This window comes from Arachis hypogaea, chromosome 9 (genome assembly GCF_003086295.3).
Source record: "Arachis hypogaea cultivar Tifrunner chromosome 9, arahy.Tifrunner.gnm2.J5K5, whole genome shotgun sequence".
NCBI classification, from domain to species: domain Eukaryota; kingdom Viridiplantae; phylum Streptophyta; class Magnoliopsida; order Fabales; family Fabaceae; genus Arachis; species Arachis hypogaea.
Genome location: NC_092044.1, coordinates 97525797 through 97541930, shown reverse-complemented (window position 1 = coordinate 97541930; position 16134 = coordinate 97525797). Strand labels below are relative to the sequence as shown.

Genomic DNA, 16134 nt, shown 5'->3' with positions numbered 1-16134 from the left:
TTTTGGGTAATAAATAAAGTACGTAGGTAAAAATAGGTATTTTATAAAAGTTCAAGGTTATTTTTATAAATATGAAAATAAGTGAGGGTTTCAAATATGATTTTATAAAATAGAAAGTAATTAATAAAAAGTTCATGATTTAAAAAGTAATTAATAAAAGCTTAAAAATAAGGTTTTATAAACTAAGTTTTAAAAGAAGATTATAAATATTATTTTAAATACTTCTTTAAAATTATTCATTTATATTAAAATAAATAATTATTAAAATTAGTATTCATAAAAGATGTTATTTTGTAAAAATATTATAATGTGTAATATTAATGAGAAAGCAAGCAAGCAGAGTAATTTTAAAAGTTTTAGAGAACGCATACTTAATTAAAGTACTTTATAATTCTTTTTCGTAAGACACTTAGGGAGAGACGAGGGAATAATGTGAACATAATTTATATTATGAAATAAAAGAAGAAGAAAGAAAAGAAAAAGAAAGAAAAATATTAAAGAACTTCTGCTATAGAAGAGCAGAGAGCCAAAAGATTAAAAGAATCTAAAGAACCTCTGCCATAGGTGAGTAGAGAATAGAGAAGAAAAGAAAAAAAGAAAGAACAAAATGAAAAGGAGATAAGCAGAGATGATTGCTTACCTGCTGAAAACGAGCAGAGATATGGTGGTGAGTCCACCGAGATTTGCTTTCCATAGATACATCGACCAATTCAGGAGATGGTCGCACTTGTAAGACGGAGGTTGCTTACAGAGGTTATCAATACATACATAGGCCAAAGAGAGCCTCACCTGTAAGACCGAGGTTGCTTACAGAGGTTATGTTTGCATACATCGACTCAAGAGAGTCGCACCTGTAAGACAGAGGTTGCTTACAGGGGTTATGGCACTGGAAACCAAACTCAGACAAAGGTTGCTGAGTTACATCGGGAGCGGGTTGAAACCGACAGATGAGCTCATTACTTGCAATAGGGATAGACATGCATCATACTTGTTTGTGCATATTTGTTTGTAAGTGTATTTTTTGTAATTGTGGGTGTGCTAAATGACTGTTTGAATTCTGTGTTCTTTAATTGTTGAATTAGATGGTACCTTGTTGACTGTTAATGCTGACCAAGTATATATAGAATGAACTTAAATCCTAATGCTGACCCTACTAAGAACTCTCCAGTTCTTACCCCCTAGTTCCACCCCTTTCAGCTATAGGTGCGAAGGCTTATTGCGAAGCTGCAGGAGCACAGAGGAATATGTTTACGAGTTGAGTTGTTAGAATTTATTTTCTCCTCGCCTTGTTAGTTAGAGTTTTATTCAGAGGGGTAGGTTCTGTAATTGCTTTTGTATGCAATACTACAATGTATTAATATTAAGTATGTGAATATGTGTTGTTTGTTCTTGTTGGAAAAGTTATAAGTTTAAGTAAAACCGTCGATAGATTTACGCATGAAGGCTCAATATTAAATAGATAATAAAAGGAATTAGGTTAATAACGTGTTACTTTTGGTATGATCATGTGGTGCTAAAAGTTAGGGTGTTACATTATGGTATCAGAGCAGTTCGTTCCTGATAAAGCCTTGGGAATGGATTGACTATGCTTTACTGTATACTCTGAATGTCTGTCACGCAATAGGACTTGTCCTAATGACAAGAGTTTGAGTTTCACATGCATGATTGTCTATTGATTAATGTTGTTAGTGGACTGTTACATCCCTCATGGTATTAGGTTTGGCCAACTTAATACTGTTTGTCTATATGGAAAGAACTAATGAATTGTCATAGACGAAGTAGAATTAATAAGTGATGCGAATCATGGGGTTTGGCACCATTAGAAGTTATGTTTTAAGGATTGAATTCGATTCGACATATACTCTCTATTCGTGGTATGTGACTTGGTGCCACCTCTTCTTTCATTATTTTCATTGGAATTCTTTGTCTCGGATTTCCCTCCTTAAAATATGATTTGATTACTTCATTCAACCACACTTTATCGTTCATGTATATCTTTGTCTGATTATGATCCTATCTGTTCACTTGAATCTTTTCGAGTGTTCATCCTTGATGTTGCTTGTATTTTTCTCATGAATCTAGTTTCTTTTTGTAGAGTTCGAACTTATTTTGTTGTATCAATTTTCGAGTGCAAAATTTTTTGTAAGGTGGTTAGGATGTAACGATCCACAATTTTAAAAATATAAATATAAATAAGTTAAAATTTATTTTTATAAATTGAAGTCCTTATTTTTAAAATTATTTTATTATAAGTAATTAAATTAATTTTATGACTATTTGAATTTAATCAAATTCATATTCTTATATATACATTTGTTTATGATGAAATATTTTACATAATTAAAACTATAATTCTAGTAATTTATAATTAATAAAGGTTATATGTATATTTTAATTAAGTAATTGATATTTTTAATTTAAAAATAAAGTTTAGTTAATATTATTATCATGATCAAATTTAAAATCTGTCGGTATGAGTAAATATCAGTACTCTTCAGTGAACTTAGTTTTGCTAATACTTCATCGTATATCTTTTATTATTTTGTTACTAATGTCATTTATATTAGTAACTTATTTATATTTATTCCTCTCTCTCTCTCTCTATATATATATATATATATATATATATATATATATTATTTGTATTTTAATATATTCAGCTTTCATAGTTGTTCGTTTAAGATATTTATAATTTAAATCTCTGACTCAGCAGTTTAAACGAGTGACACGTGGCCTAATAAACACTTGCCACTTTAATAATCTCATCATATAATCTTCTTCCTCCTTTCTTTTCAATTCTTTTCGATGGGACCAAGAAAAATCAAAAGGGAGGGAGTCATGAGTGAGAGAGAATGAGAGAATATTGGCACCATAAACTTCCGGCCTTGATTTTTTGTGACCCATAATTTCAATAAAAATATAATCCAATAAAAGTGTTTGTATTCTCCTCCTCTACATGTTGGTATCACTTTTGTTTGGTGGAAGTTAACGGTGATGTAGCTCCCCTTCCCCTTGAGTTTGGCCAATTGGAGTTCTAGGAGGCACAAATGATTTTTGACATTTTCTTCCTCAGCAGCTCGGTCAAAAAGCTTTTTCAGAGCTTCTTTGTTTTTGATTTTGTACAGAGGTAGGGTTTGATAATTTTATAATAATTAAATATAAATTTGATAAGTGAATGTTGATTTGGTTGATTATTTTTTGAGTTTGAATGAGTTTATGCTGAATTATTGTTGTTGCTTGTGATTTGTTGGTTTGGCTATGAGAAACAGCTCAGCTGTTGTTATTTTAATGATTTTGGGGACTGTTTTGATGTGATATTTTGAGAAAATCGATGATATTTAGTGGTTGAAAGATTAAATTAAAAGTTGAGAAAAATCGGTAACTGAAAGACTCGAAAACGGATTAAAATACAAGTAATATTTTGAACGGAAATGGCTAAGGGTTTCGATTTTGGGTATAAGAGGAAGATTAATATTTAAAATTTATTTCTAAAGGGTAACATTATATTTGTATATAAAAATTGAGGTACAATTTGTAATTATATAAGTTTTCGGGTATTTTGGGTAATAAATAAAGTACGGAGATAAAAATGGGCATTTTATAAAAGTTCAGGGTTATTTTTTATAAATATGAAAATAAATGAGGGTTTCAAATATGATTTTATAAAATATTGAGGTTGAAAATAGAATATTAAAAAGTTCGTGATTTAGAAAGTAATTAATAAAAGTTTAAAAATAAGGTTTTAAAAACTAAGTTTTAAAAGAAGATTATAAATATTATTTTAAATACTTCTTTAAAATTACTCATTTATATTAAAATAAATTATTATTAAAATTAGTATTTATCAAAGATGTTATTTTATAAGAATATTATAATGTGTAATTTTAAAGAGAAAGCAAGCAAGCAAAGTAATTTTAAAAGCTGTAGAGAACGCATACTTAATTAAAGAACTTTATAATTCTTTTCTATAAGACACTTAGGGAGAGACGAGAGAATAATGTGAAGATAATTTATATTATGGAATAATAGGAAAGAAAAGAAGAAGAAAGAAAAGAAAAGCAAAGAAAAATATTAAAGAACCTCTGCCACAGTAGAGCAGAGAGTCAAAAAATTAAAAGAATCTAAAGAACTTCTGCCACAGGATAGTAGAGAATAGAGAAGAAAAGAAAGAAAGAAAGAACAAAACGAAAAGGAGATAAGCAGATATGATTACTTACTGCTAAAAACGAGCAGAGATATGGTGGTGAGTCCACCGAGATTTGCTTTCCAGAGATACATCGGCCAATCCAGGGGATGGTCGCACTTGTAAGACACAAGTTGCTTACGGAGATTATCAATACATACATAGGCCAGAGAGAGCATCACCTGTAAGACCAAGGTTGCTTACAGAGGTTATGTTTGCATACATCGGCTTAAAAGAGTCGCACTTGTAAGACAGAGGTTGCTTACAGAGGTTATGGCACTGGAAACCAAACATAAACAAAGGTTGCTAAGTACGTCGGGAGCGGGTCGAAGCTAACAGATGAGCTTATTACATGCACTTGGGATAGACATGCATCATACTTGTTTGCGCATATTTGTTTGTGAGTGCATTTTCTGTGATTGTGGGTGTGCTAAATGACTGTTTGAATTTTGCGTTCTTTAATTGTTGAATTATATGGTACCCTATTGACTGTTATTGCTGACCAAGTATATATAGAATGAACTTAACTGCTAATCCCGACTATACTAAAAACTCCCCAGTTCTTACTCCCTATTTCCACTCCCTTTCAGCTACAAGTGCGAAGGCTTATTGCGAAGCTACAGGAGCACAAAGGAATATGTTTACGAGTTAAGTTGTTAGAATTTATTTTTCCCTCGCCTTGTTAGTTAGAGTTTTATTCAGAGGAGTAGGTTCTGTAATTGGTTTTGTATGTAATACTACAATGTATTATTAATTTTAAGTATGTGAATATGTGTTGTTTGTTCTTATTGAAAAAGTTATAAGTTTTAGTAAAACCATCGATAGATTTACGCGTAAAAGCTCAATATTAAATAGATAATAAAAGGAATTAGATTAGTAACGCCTTACTTTTGGTACGATTATGATGTGCTAAAAGTTAGGATGTTACATGATGCAAAAGTTTACGTGGTTCAAACATGCGATGGTAGTGTAATATGGCGAAAAGTTACAAAACAGGTTGGTATTAAAACAATGGGATAACATTTATGCACTGATCTTTTACCAATTTCAGAACTTCGGCCTGACGTACCTTCATGATTCCCAACCATGCTTTATCGAACATCTCATCCGAGGATTCTCAACCTCATCAATCACTTCGCAACCTTTTACCGATCACAAGCCTAATATCCATAAAACTCTTTCGCGAGAAACAAAGCTCTACAACTTCCTGTGACTTCGCCCACTTACAAGTTTCATCTTCTGCATTCACCAACTATGTCCTAAAGAACTAACATATCACTTGCTATGTCTAAAGGTCGCACATAACACCAAACAAATCTTGAGTTACTCAAAAAGATACCAAAATTAGGACGGAAAAAACAAGAGTCATGGACGGGGTTCACCAGAATTCAAGAAAATGGTTAAGAACAAAATCAAGCAGGGAACAAATCAAATACAAAGCTTTTTCAATAGAGAGTTGAAACAAGAACTTCAAGAAGGTACCAAGAATACAGTCAGATAGAGATATACATAAGATGCAAGACATAAAGCAAAAGAACTAAACCACATCTCAAGAAAAGCAGAAATTCCAAGAAATTTTAAGTAGACATATGCAGTTAAGATCAACGAGAATGCATATGAACAAAGAATAGGATTGGAAAAGAATCAATTTATTTTACAAGAAAGAAATCTCAAATAAGGACTTCAAGGTAAACCATGAAAGAACAAGATATGTAACCAAGTAACCTCGAGAAACAACTTTTAACGTTTTCAAAACTCACAATTTGCATTATCTATAATATATATATTGTCTATGATACCCCACTAGTGCTCTTATATACATAAATCATTAGTGTTAAACTGGCCAAACTTAATACTATGAAATATGCAATAATAGACTAACGACATTATAATAATAAAAATAATTTAAAATTTTTAATAGATTTTAAACTCAAATTATCATAAAATTTAATTTAATCTTTTAGAAAAATAATATTTTTTAAATAAAGTAATATACCATTATTTAATTTTTTTAAAAATTCGGGGTGTTATATTCCACTCACCTTATAAAAATTTTCGTCCTCAAAAATTGATACAAAACAAAAGATATTTCATATCACTTCATTTTTTTTTAAACCCATTTAAAGAAGAAGCAAAAATATCTCAGTATACATACATATATACAACTTTTAAATACTTTAATAGTCATATGGCATAAAGATATAAAGGTAAAAGCGTGGTTGCAAGCGAAAGTAACAAGGGAGATTCGATGCAAAAGATAACATGGTTTAATCATGTGATGGTAAGGCAAGATAACGAAAGGTTATAAAACATGCATGGGGTTAAATCGACGTGCTTAACGTCCACACACTAATCTAATCTCAAGTCACTCAAAAAGATACAGGGTCTCAGAGAAAGGACAAGCAACTTGGACAAGGTTCACAAAGATTTCAAGGATTTACTTTGATGCATTAAACAAATCCAAATTACATCAATGAATATATAAGTCAAGAAGAGGAGTTTAAACAATACAAGGCAGATATTCAAGAAATTTAAGAAGACATATGCAATCAGGATCAAATGAGAAAGAATATGAACGAAGAAACAGGGTTGGAGAATAATCAGTTAGCTCTCTTCAGAAAAGAAATCTCGAACTAGAACCTCAAGGCAAACCCTGAAAGAACATATATGTAACGGAGTAACATCAAGAAATTAACTCCTAACGTTCCCAAAAAACCCACGATTCATGTTACCTATTACTTCTATCTCGTCTATGATAATCCATTAAGGTTTCCATATACATAAATTATTAGTATTAAGTTGGCCAGACCTAATACCATGAGAGATGCAACGGTCGACTAACAGCATTAATCAATAGACAATCATGCATCTGAAACTCAAACTCTTGTCAGTGGGACAAGTCTTACTGCATGACAAACACTCAGAGTATGCAGTAAAGCATAGTCAATCCATTCCCAAGGCTCTAATAGGGACAAACTACTCTGATACCATAATGTAACACCCTAACTTTTAGCACGTCATGATCATGTCAAAAGTAAGGCATTACTAACCTGTTTTCCTTATTAACTACTTAATATTGAGCCTTTATGTCGATATCGCGTTTCAGTTTATAAGAAAATACCATAAAATTATTTTTAGTAATTAAAATCACATAACAAAAGGTCTTCGAATAACAATAATCACATAATTAATAATAATAGATGCCTTACAATTAAATTCAATGTAAAACTCAAATACAATACCTATCCCTCTGGACAAAATAAAAACTCTGAAGCAACGAGGGCGAGGGAACTCTATAAAAAAACAGGAACCACAAATAAATCTACTACTCGTCTGCAGCTTCTTATTGAATCTCCGAACCTGTGTCACTGAAAGGGTGAAAGATTTTGGGGTGAGAACAAACCACGCGTTCTCAGTAGGGATTGGGAATGCCGTAAAAGTAATGAATTCAATGCAAATAATTAACTTACTCAGTAAAACTATTTTGTTAAACCTTTAGAAATACTTTTATCTCTACTTCAGATAAATAATTATTTTTCTTTAAACTTCTTAACTCAAAACAGATTTCAATCACAAAATTAGCCATATATATATATATATATATATATATATATATATATATATATATATATATTATTATTATTATTATTATTATTATTATATTAATGACCGAAGCCATTAAGAAAGTAAAGTTAAGAAAAGACAACACATGGCTTATGCATGCATGCATCTATATTATAAAACCAATGATATTCCTTTCATGACACATATTTGTTTATATATGTATAAACTAACGACACCTAAGCTTCCTAATTTTTATTAATCATCATCTTCAGCATCTCATTTCTCCCTTTTTAGCGTTAAGAAAGAAAAGGAAAGAAAGCACCGAGAGAGAAAGAAAACCGGGAGAGAGAACGAGAGGAACCATGGCACGGTAAAACTTTTAGTTTCGATTTCTTGCGATCCGTAACTCCAATAAAAAATCTAATCCAATAAAAGTGTTCGTATCCTCCTCTTCTACGTATTGGCGTTATTTTTTATCGATGGAAGTCAACGGTGACGTAGCTCTCCTGCCCCTTGAGTTCGGTCAACTGGAGTTCTAGGAGGCACAGATGATTTCTGATGCTTTCCTCTTCAACAGCTCGGTCAAAAAGTTTTTCGGAGCTTTCGTTGATTTTGATTTCATACGGAGGTAGGGGACTTTATTTTTAAAATTACAAATTTTTAATTTAAGAATGCCAAAAAGCTTATTGAGTAATTGTAAATAATTTATACATGTTTTGTATGTCTAACTGATGAAAATTGGTTGTAATTGTGAGTGTTGGTCAATTTGGTGTTGCTTGTTAAATTGAAATGTGATTTGAGTTTATGAATGGGATTTGAATTGAGACTATGTTTGATGCTGAAATTTATGGTTATGGAAGTGGATGGTAACTGATTTTGGTGTTAGTATGATGGTGAATAGGTGCTGATGAAGGGTTGGTAAAATATGCAAGAAGGTGGTTTAGGTTGGGACCCTTGAAGGGTGGCAAAACCCGAATTTTAGAGGAAATATTATCAAATTTTTATAAAACTCTAAGACTTTATTTAAAGTGTTATTTAAAAGAAAATCTAATTAAAGAATATTACTTGATTTTGATTTATTACGAAAAGAGTTTTATTTTCAAACTGATTTATTAAGAAAAGTATAATGTTTTAAATTCAATCTTTTGAAAAGAAATTTTGCTCTAAGTTATGTTTTGAGTTCGGTTCGATAAGAAAGAAAAGAAGAAGAAGAACAAAAAGTAAAGGAAAGAAAGATAATTAAAGGAACCTCTGACACATGAGAGCAGAGAATTAAAGATTAAAGAGTATAATAACTAAAAGGACCTCTGCCACAAGAGAGCAGAGAGCAAAGATTAAGGAAAATATTAATTCATGAAATGATTGCCACAGGAGAGCAGATGTGACATTGTTTGGGCCTTAGTGCCAAATGTAAAATGGGGACGCCCACGCACTGAGAACTGTTTTCCAGATGTACGCTTATTGATTTGGAAAGTCACACTGTATGCGGCATAGCCGTACGACTTAAAGGCACACTGTATGCGGCCTAGCCGTACGACTTATAAGCACACTGTATGCATCTGGAAAGCCATATCTGGGACTTGTGCCCGGGTAATGTCGGGAGCGGGTAGGCAACCGACACATGAGCTCATGGCCTGCATTAGGAACAGACATGCATCATGTTGTTTGCACATTTATATTTGGTTGTGTTTTCTTGTGTTACTTCTCTGTGATTGTGCTATTTGACTTGTTTGTATGTTGGTTTGAATCCCTTACTTGTGCTGTTAGTTCACGGATGTATTGAGATGAGATGTTGTGGTTGAAATATGACCATGTGGTTGAGAGATGGTTAGTATGACTAATTTTGTGATTGAAATCTATTTTGAGTTAAGAAGTTTAAAGAAAAGTAATTATTTATCTGAAGTAGAGATAAAAGTATTTCCAAAGGTTTAACAAAATAGTTTTACTGAGTAAGTTAATTATTTGCATTGAATTCATTATTTTTACGGCATTCCCAATCCCTACTGAGAACGCGTGATTTGTTCTCACCCGAAAATCTTTCACCCTTTCAGTGACACAGGTTCGGAGATTCAGTAAGAAGCTACAGACGAGTAGTAGATTTATTTGTGGTTCCTGTTTTTTTTTATAGAGTTCCCTCACCCTCGTTGCTTCAGGATTTTTATTTTGTCCAGAGGGATAGGTATTGTATTTGAGTTTTACATTGAATTTAATTGTAAGGCATCTATTATTATTAATAATTATGTGATTATTGTTATTCGAAGACCTTTTGTTATGTGATTTTAATTACTAAAAATAATTTTATGGTATTTTCTTATAAACTGAAACGCGATATCGACGTAAAGGCTCAGTATTAAGTAGTTAATAAAGAAAACAGGTTAGTAATGCCTTACTTTTGGCACGATCATGACGTGCTAAAAGTTAGGGTGTTACAGAATTAAATTTTCATTAATCGTAATAAATATTTTGGCAATCCTAATCAATTAGTATTTTATTTTTGATCCGTTACATTCGTAAAGATTTGTGAAATCGGTGTTTGTTGACAATTCAATCGATTGGACGTACAATACTATCGATTGAATGTTTCAAGACAGTATGTTTTTTTTTCAGAATTCAATCGATTGGAAGTATAATACAACTGATTGATTTTTACACGGCAATATGGGTTCTCAAAATCCAATCGATTAGAATTGTTATACAATCGATTGAATTGTGCTTAAAATGTGAGTTTTTTCTTGTTCAATCGAGTGTTTATATTACCAATCAATTGAAATCTTTAAAATAATATGAGTTTTTACAATTCAATCAATTGATTGTGTTATCCAATTTAATTGAATTGTGCACTGTGTTATATGTTAAGCTATTCTAAATTTTTCTCCTCGTATTTATAAATTATTATTTTATTATTCATTTATCTTATCTTTAAAATATTATCTTTAATTTTTAAATTTTTATTTTAATTTAAATACTAATCTTATTTTTTTCAATATTAAGATTATAGATAATCTATCATATGAAAGTGACAATTTTAAGAAAGAATATACAATATGGATTACTCTAAATACCAAATAGGATCCTACTAACGAAAAGGCAATTTAAAATGACATAGATCTTATGCATGTTTGACCATATAGTCATAATTTCTTGCGTTGAATTCCAGGCTCACGGGCAGGAAATAATTTAAGTGATGTGATAAAAAAAAATGGGCAATTCTATGCTAATAACTATAAAAAAATTTATTGTAACTATTGCATTAGTATATCATAAACTTTAGCCATGATAAAATCCAGTTGAGAGTCAAACTTAAACTCTTGGTAACATGTCATTTCAACTTTCTTAAAAATACAATTATTTATTTATTTATTTATTTTTATTAGCTTAATTTTTTTAAGATATATAAATAATTTTGTGACATGATATATATTAAAATATTTTAATAATCAAAAGATTTAGAATCTAATCTTTATTACTCAAAACAAAAAAATAACATAAAACAAAATGATATTATAAAAAAAAAAGAAAAAAGACCTATGTACAATCAAGTGCAAAAAAGCTCTTATGCAAGCAAGTATATTAGATTTATAATCATGGTTTCGACAATTATAAATATATTATTTTATTATATTCAAATCAATTTTAGTTGAGTCTTTGTTAAATTTTTAATATTTAACTTTATCAGTTTGACAATCTGTTTAATTTTCATAATCTTAGTTATAATCATTCATATATTTTTTAAGACTTTAGTTTAAATAGTTCTAAAATATTTATGATTTTCATCCGTCTTAATTTAAAAAAAAAAACACGTTTCACAAGTTTTTTAATAATTGTAAAAGAGTTTTTTAATTTATTTATTAAGTAATTCTTTATATATTATTTAAATTTAAAATTAATTTTTAATTTATTTATTTGTTCATTATTCATTCATCTTTTATTTACCATCTTATCATTAACAATTTCATATTCTAGATGTATTCATCCTAAATCTCCTTAATTTCTATTTTGGGTTTAAAAACTTTAGTTTTTCCTAATTCTTACTAATTCTTGAAATTCTATGATCATTACATCTATCCAAGTACTCTTTTCCTTCAAGAGGTTGTTTTTGCGTATCATAGGCTCGTCGTAGCAAATTAGCAATGTTTTTCTGCCGGTGTTGGTATGGTGGTTATGTGAACTGTGAAGTGCTATTTGCCAAACTCATCAGTTGGATTGCTCCAACAATGGTTTATTGCATGCCAATTGTTTTTTTTATAACATCAATTAATTGTTATAATTCTGTGAGCTACATAATTGATTCGCGTATAATTTTATAAAAATAGATAAAGTAAAGAAAGATTAAAAAAAATTAAAGATAAATAAACTTGTAAAAAATATTTTTATTAGTAACAAATAAATAAAATAAAATTAAAAATAAAAAATAATAGTAAAAAATAAGTATTGTGATATTTACTAATATTACGAGAGGATAAATAAACTCTTTTAATGTGGATAAGAATTAAGTAAAATTGATTGTCAGGTCTATTACTGAAACACTTGAATGATAATCTTATAAGTTTTTTTTGTTTAAAGTTATGAATAAAATGAAGAACAATGAAAAGAATTAGAGAAGAACATAGGAAACATGATCTCAAAATTTCAGAAAAATTTCTTTAAAAAAAATGAGTTGAATCTTTTTATAGTCTCAAGTCATTTTAAAGGAGAGTACATTGGACAATGATTACAATGTCATATTTAGTTTATCCATTTTCTTATAATTTGTTACTAAATAGGATAATTAGCAAAAGATGCTTTTAGATGTTCTCATTATTTTAAGTCTCTTTAACTAAAAATGAGTATAAAAAAAAAGTTTATCTCTACAAATTAAGGTAGCAATTTTAACATTGTTCGAAATGTTCGTGACAAAGAGGTGTGCAAATAAATGGGTGCTCATAACATGTGACATAAGTGAATAGACATCTAATTTGATTCATTTCTAATTAGATGATATTTTTTACACTTAAAATCCAATTAATTCACTTTCACCAATTTAATTCTCACTAAAAGAGAAATTCAAGTTTTCAAAGTATTTTTGTTGGATTTCATCCTTTTAGTCCAACACTTTTAAAAAAATTTATTTTATTTTTTTACCATATTTTGGATTGGTTTAAAATTATTCATAAACTATAAAATAGTATTTTTGGTATATAATCAATAATTCTTTATTTTACATCTATTTGATTGTGTGAGAATAAAAGAAGAATAAGAGTAATTTTAGAAAGTAAAATAAATGAGTTTTAATAGAAGAGAACTCAAAATGTTTAGTAAGGAGTTTTTTGTCGGAGAATTTTATTCTTATTCGTTGAAGTTATAGCATAGAGATACCATATATACATCTCTAGAATTGTAATTGAAGTCAATAACAATAACAATATCCTTAATCACATCATCTTATAGAGTTAGTTAGAAGAAATCTTTCATATTATTTTTTTCTTTACAAAATATATAGTGAGTGCATTATTATGAGTAATGTTCAATTTCATATTATTTTGTATCTATTAGAAGTCAAAATTTTGCTGTAAACTCAACAATTGGTATCAAAAGCCAACGTTATATTATTCATTATTTGCGTGATAAAATTCAATTTTAAATATAATGGCTTCTACTAGTGGTAATGTCAAAGTAGAAAAATATGAAATCGAAAAGTTTAATAAAAAAATAATTTTTCTTATTGGAGGATGCAGATGAAAAATCTACTTATATCACAAAAATTACATAAGGCACTGGCAGGAAAAGAGAAAAAGCCGGAGGAAATGAAAGATGAAGATCGGGAAGAATTAGATCTTAAGGCATAGGCTGCAATAATCTTATGCCTTGAATAATCTTATGCCTTGAGAGGGATGTTGCTTTTTTGGTAAATGAAGAAGCAACTGCAACAGGCGTTTGGGCAAAGTTAGAGAGTAACTTCATGACAAAGACTCTAACTAACAGGATCTACTTAAAATCCAAATTGTATACATGCAAGATGAAAGAAGGTACCTCGATCCGAGAATATATCAATAAGTTTGATAGGATTATATCAAACTTAAAGGATATAGATGTGAAGGTTGATGATGAGGATCAGGCACTCATATTGTTATTTTCATTACCGAAGTCCTATGAAAATCTGGTGCAGACATTGATGCTGGTAGGTGACACTCTGACCATGGATGAGACGAGAGCATCATTTTTAGCGGATGATCTATGTAAGGTTGCTACAAGTGTAATGTCATCTCCAAATGGAAGAGAGTATAATGATCAAGCACAAGGATTGTTTGCGGCAAAAGGAAGGACTAATGAAAGAGGAAAAGGTAATAAACATGGAAAGTCTAAGGCAAAATCTAGACCTCACGCGGAGAGAACATGCTTTAAATATGGAGAGCCTAGACATTTCAAAGTAAATTGTCCAAATAAGAAGATAAATTTCAAGAAACAGAACAATGACAACTAAAAAAAAAAGCAAGAAGCAAGCTACGTCTCAAATGATGAGGAGGACTGTTACTCTGTGACAGAACAATCTGATGAAATCTTCGATAAGTGGATTCTTGATTCAGGAGCATCTTACCATATGTGTCCAAATAGAAAGTGGTTTGCTACCTATTAAAGCATAAATAGTGGCACAGTTTTAATGGACAATGATCATGCTTGTTAAACTGTGGAGTTGGGTACTATAAGAATCAAGATACATGATAGAATAGTAAGAACCTTAAAGGATGTGAGACATATTCCTGACTTGCGAAAGAATCTTATCTCTATAGGTTTGTTGGAGAAAAATGGTTGCAAAATAGTTGCAGAAAATGGGGTACTAAAAGTTGTTCGTGGTTCTTTGGTAGTGATGAAGGAAGTTCGTCACGGTAATCTTTATTCTCTTTTGGGGACAATAGTCACAGGTCAGTTAGCAGTTGAAATCGGTGGAAGTAGAGATCAAACAAATTGCACAAGAATATGGCACATGCGGCTTGGACATATGTCAGAGAAAGGTCTATCAGTGCTTTGTGGACAAAGTTTGCTGAAGAATATGAAGAAACCACAAATGGAATTTTGTGAACATTGCGTGTATGAAAAGGCACACAGGGTGAAGTTTTCTACAAGCAAGCACAAAAGTAGAGGGTTGTTAGACTACGTGCATACTGATGTTTGAGACCCGTCTAAAGTTACTTCCAAGGATGCTTTCAGGTATTTTGTTACTTTTGTTGATGATTATTCCAGGTATGTTTGGGTTTACTTCCTCAAGCATAAGAATGAGGTATTCGACACTTTTAAGTGATGGAGAACAATGGTTGAAAACCGAACAGGTAGAAAGCTGAAAACTCTACAATTAGATAATGGCACAGAGTACATGGATGGGGCTTTGAAGGAGTTCTGTGATTGAGAAGGAATGGTAAGACACTGGACAATTAGAGAAACACCACAATAGAATGGAGTCGCTGAACGACTGAATGTACGCTACTTGAGAAGGCACAGTGTATGCGCTCTAATTATGGGTTAGGCGGAGAGTGGTGGGCGGAGTCAGTTGCTATAGTTTGCTACATAGTGAACCGATTCCCACATTCTTCTCTAGATGGAGACACACCTTGTAAAGTGTAGTCAGGGGAAAATGTAGATCACGAGAAACTCAGAGTTTTTGGATGCACAACTTATTATCATGTCAAAGATAATAAGCTTGATGATAGAGCTAAAAAGGTAATCTTTTTGGGGTATCCAAGAGGGGTTCAAGGGTATTGTCTTTGGAGCGTAAATGATTCTAAATTTGTAATTAGTAGGGATGTTACCTTTAATGAACGATCTATGGTAGCTTTGTCTAAAGATACGATGCCAGATGATGCTGATGTTGGAAAAACTTCAAATAATCAAGTGGTGGAGTTAGAGTCTAAATACCAACAAATAGATTCTAATAATGTTCAGGTGGAGCATCCTAATGCTATTCGAGATGATGCAGAAGATGAACTTGATCATGAGGAGATTCAGCGAGAAAATAAACATGCATTACAACAGCAGCAGCAAGATTCTTTGGCATCCACTAGGCCAAAGAAAAATTATAAATTCGTTCAGAAGTTTGGGTCAGATAAGCCTCTGAAACATTATGAGCAGGTAAACTTGTTAGATTATGCACTCTTGGTTGAGGATGATGAGCCGGTCACCTTCAAACTTGCTATCAAAGACAAAAGATAGAGAAAGTTAGTTGGTCATCATGGAAGAAGATATGCAATCTTTCCATAAGAACAAGATATGTGAGGTGGTCCCATTGTCCGTGAAAAAGACTGCAATTAGTTGTAAATGGGTGTATAAAAGAAAAGAAGATCCTACTAAGTCAGATGGTACAAGATTCATAATTAGGTTAGTAACAAAGGGATTTGCACAAAAAGAAGGTGTTGATT

General features: G+C 30.9%; 1 long non-coding RNA gene across 1 annotated transcript; it reads left to right on the top strand.

The window, feature by feature from the left end:
- The first annotated feature begins 8052 nt into the window (after positions 1 to 8052).
- LOC140174994 (uncharacterized) lies at positions 8053 to 10019 on the top strand. Its single transcript, XR_011865164.1, has 2 exons — positions 8053 to 8375; positions 9799 to 10019. It is a non-coding gene; the product is annotated as an uncharacterized lncRNA (long non-coding RNA).
- The last annotated feature ends 6115 nt before the right edge of the window (positions 10020 to 16134 follow it).